Raw genomic sequence first — 4,511 nt, forward strand, 5'->3', positions numbered from 1 at the left:
GTTCGTGAGATCCTATTTCACGAAAAAGAATATATTGGAATTTTTTCATGGGCGATTGCGAAGAAAACAAATATTTTTTTACACAGTTTGGTGGACAAGTAACACCATGCAACTTTCGTTGTCACTTTTTTTTGATATTTCGTTGACAGTTTTTGCCTGTCTTTCGTGAAATAGAAATAAAAGTGTGTGCCCCAGTTTACGAATCGCGGAGGAAAAGGATGCAGAGCTTCAAAAAATAATTCTGGACCTCCTTAATTGTTTTCACTGTTTTAAATAAACGAGATTGCTGGTGCGCGAAAAAATGGGGTTTTAATCGTTTCCGTGAGAATTCGCAAGAACAGAAACAATGAAATGATTACATGGAACTAGTACTCAGATGGCGTCATAAATTACAGACTGGAAATGTACGTGCGTAGATATTTTCTAGAATTGAAGCTGCGATAATGATCGTTTCTGAGAGGTGTCTTACGAGAATGTAAGAGAATTGTTTCTTCAAGAAAGTTATTTCATACTGCATTCGGAATAGAGAATAAAATATTTACGAAAACTTGTTTGTGAAGGAAAATGTACGAGAATTTTCGAGAGCACAATTAAAATGTTTGAACAAACGGATGCTCGCGAGTAATGAGTAGACTGCGGATGTTTATGCATTTATAGGATAATTAAGCAGATGAAATTGAAAATTGTTGGAAAATTTTAAAAATTGAAGATGTAAATATATGATTTCTCCTCTATTAAAATCATTAAGGGAAGAAATAACATCGAATTTGATTTCTATTTCTTGCAATCGAAGCAGGCAATTTTTATTTTGCATAAAGATCCACAGTCTAGTATCGAGTAAGTGTACGTGGCAAGACAGAGACGAGGGGATACAAGAAATATCTTATGGAGCTATTAGGGGAAAATGAGGGACAAATAAGGATGGACGAGGGTTCACCTGGAACCAGAGGAAAGAGGAAGTGGTAATAGGATTAAAGAAGAGCAAGACTGCAGAATTAAATGAGAATTATTGCAATGTCACACCGCAAATTTTAAGTACCAATTAGTACCATGCAAAGTGCCATGCTTCTGAGAATTTCGTCCATATAGAAAGCCAGATTTTTAATAATGTATTAAAAGGAAATGAAAAGAGATTTGCAGATGAAAAGAAGTGTCACTACTAGTGAAAACAATGTACCAATATATTGTACCCCCACATAAATTCGTTTGGTTACCTTCAATATTGCTCATTTATTAACAAACTAAAGAATTATTATAAGTAATTTTTACTAAATTGTTAAAATTAGAATATATTTATATTTGCAACCGAACGAATTTATGCTACAACCTAATAGCATTTAATATAGCTCTATTGTAGCCATTAATATAGTAAATAATTCGATCAATAAACATGGTTAAATATAAATTATGAACTTGGTAAATATCATTGTCAGGAGACAGAAGTGATAAAAAGAACTATAATTAATGGAATGAGCAATAACTTTTAATTGTTGTCACAAGCTACTTCTCTGTTCGAGACACATTTGATTTCTCTTTCATTAAATACAACAAAGAGGATTAAATGGAAGCAGGACTTCCTAGCAACACAAAATAAAAGGGAATGTTTAAGACAAATGTCATCCAGTTCAATAATGTCATACACTGTTCCATTTAAAAAAGAAAATATGAAGTCCTTTTTTTCTCTTCGCAGTCGACCCAGAAAAGTCTTTTGCACACCACATGACCCACCTGCCCCATTTCATTTAAAAGCCACGAATATTTTCTGCGATTTCGGTGAAAACAACAATTGTGAATATGACTTTGTTTAGTTTACGTACGCAACGTGGTTAGAGAGATTGTGGCATCCCCAAAAGTGTGGAAAATATACGTATCGTTATTGTAGAATAGGTCGAGGATGGAAAATAGAAGGGAAAGGGTCGGTGCCGAGCAGGTCTTTAGAAAGGGAATAGGGTGGCGTTGCGTTACCAGAAACGGGTTCAAGAAGAAACTAACGAGGGAACTTTCGGTTTACCCGAAAATTCCGACTTTTTTGAAAGTTGCCGGTGTGTAGGGGACCTCGATAAAAGCATCGAGCAACTTTTCTTGCTGCAAACTATTTGTTCCCTCAGAGTGGAAACATTTCTTAAAGGTTAATCCTGTTTTCTTGCTCATCTTAAAAATTGTGGCAGAATCGAGCAAATTGTATGAACGCAAATTGTGAAGTTGTTGTGTTCTACGAATTACATCGTGAAATTGCTACGAATTTTCTATGTGGATGTACCAATCATCCTCTATGATGCTTAGCTTCAGCCATTTTTTTCTGCTCTTAATGTGAACAGTAGTCTTCCAAATAACATGTTTTCTAGGTAGATATAATTCTAATTGAGAGAATCAAATTTGTGTTTTATGTATGGGACTGTACAAGGTTGTTCAAATGTTTTTAGTTAGGCAAGAAGAGAGCTGCCTGGTCACCAGTGATTAATTTGATTTATTTTGTAATTGAGTCTATACTGATTGTGAGACACTCTTTAATAATTTTGAGGATTATTTCTTTAGTCGAAACTGGAATAAATAACGTAATTGTTTTTTTCGAATTATTTCTTTTGTCGAATTTTGAATAAATAATGTACTTTCTATTTTCGAATAGCAGTATCGAAAGTAACAGTGCTTGAGAATCAATTATTCGAAATAGTTCTTCCTTATTTACTTCCTTATTTCTTGTTAAGGTTTTATAATTTTCGTCTTAAAATATGATTGAAATTACGAAGTTGCTTACATGGAAATTGATTGGATAAATTTCTTTATCCAAGCACATATTGTAATAAAAGTTCCACAAAATCTAAATAAATAGAGCCTTGTCATTTTTTAAGCTGAAACATTTTAATTTTAATTTTGAGAATTATCTGTGTCATTTTTATTTCCAATTAGCAGTATTGAAAATAACGAGTGCAAAAGTCAATTAACCGAATAGTCATTTCTCTTTTTCATTTCAAATTAAGTTTGCTCATGCCTTCCAGACCAGTTTTCATAGAGTCGAGTATGAAAATGTAAATTTACATGATACTCGTGTACGAATACTAATTTGTGAATACCACTAACCGCGTGTATATTTATAGATATGTCGGGCCGAGTAGTACGTGACGACGCAAGTAATCAAATCTGCAGAAGATGCAACGGAGACACTGCGAGGGAAGTCGACAAAAATTTCGGAAACAGAGCAATCTGCATGGAAAAGCAGCGCGTGTACTGGACATGGATTTATTAAAGCTATTAATTCCGCGTTTCCGTCTATAGTACACTCAAATCAGAGTCGGACAGTAAATCATATTTATGTAAATCCCGAAGGCCGTCCGTCTTGGCCATCGTGTTTCCTCCAGGTTCCTCCGCCGCCGTTCTCCTGTTTTGCGATCCGCATCGCCGCCGCCGATTGAAATTCCGTCTTGCCCGATTGAACCGTAAATACCCCGGTAAAGCACACTATTAATTGTCCCGGCAGTGAGAAAATTTAACGCAGCTTTATCGGGCAAGATTAACTGCGAAACGAGCGCGAATTACGAATTCACGCGGAACGTGACGCAGCGAATGCAACGATCCGACCGGAAAGCGAATCGAATTTATTTTCTGTTCAATCCTCGCTCGAATAAATGAGTTTACGACGCTGAATTGAAAATTGCCGGCGATGCTTGACGAAAGCTGCCGGTAAAACGAGCGAAATAAGCAAAATTTAACTACTTTCCCCCTGGCAAATTAATTTCTTCTTGCTAAGGCTACATCCACACCGAAGCAACGTGGAGCAACTTTTTATCGTACAGGCACAGTGAATGGAATAATAATATGTTAATCAACGAACCGACGAACCATGTATTTAACGCAATGCAAACGGTGATCAAACAACGACTGACTAGTGTTCAAACACACTCATTTCTTTATTTCCACCTACCACATTCACTGCATACATTTTTGCCTCTCTCATTCATTATGTTCCTTTCATTATGATCGTTGAAAAAAGAAACAGCGAGAGGAAGTTGCTCGGAGTTGCTTCAGTTCAGTTCTTTCCGCGGTTTCGATGTTTAATTCTTCACCTGCTCATTTTCGTCATTAACGCATTTTGCAGTCTAGTAATGTGTCCTACAATGTGCAAAGAAGAACCAACTTTGTCAGTATGATCAACATCGCCAGTAAAACATTTTGCTTTGCATCTCAGTTTCAGTTCTATCAGTGAAAGACTTTTAAATAGTCCCGATCTTTGAGAAAAAGAATCCAAGGCACACGAATAATCACACTAAGGAATATTAACTCTTGATAGTCAAGAATGTTTGTTCGAGTACATACTCTTCCCAGAAAATTAAATTTGCCAATACCAATCATGTTAAATTTATTAATGCGTGCCACAAGAACCGTGCACCTAGACCCCTTCATCAAAGATCAGCCTGCATCACCGCCTATCGAAGACTACAAGATCAGAAGCCCACATTATTTCTTCAACTTGCCCTATGTTCCCCAAAAATACTCTCCGAAGAGCTGAACTCTAC

General features: G+C 36.1%; 1 protein-coding gene across 11 annotated transcripts in view; it reads right to left on the reverse strand.

Annotated features, from left to right (window-relative positions):
* LOC143215824 (octopamine receptor beta-1R) overlaps positions 1–4,511 on the reverse strand; it is a 222,576-nt gene that overhangs the window by 73,012 nt on the left and 145,053 nt on the right. The gene's annotated exons all lie outside the window — the stretch shown is intronic.

Source organism: Lasioglossum baleicum, chromosome 14 (genome assembly GCF_051020765.1).
Source record: "Lasioglossum baleicum chromosome 14, iyLasBale1, whole genome shotgun sequence".
NCBI classification, from domain to species: domain Eukaryota; kingdom Metazoa; phylum Arthropoda; class Insecta; order Hymenoptera; family Halictidae; genus Lasioglossum; species Lasioglossum baleicum.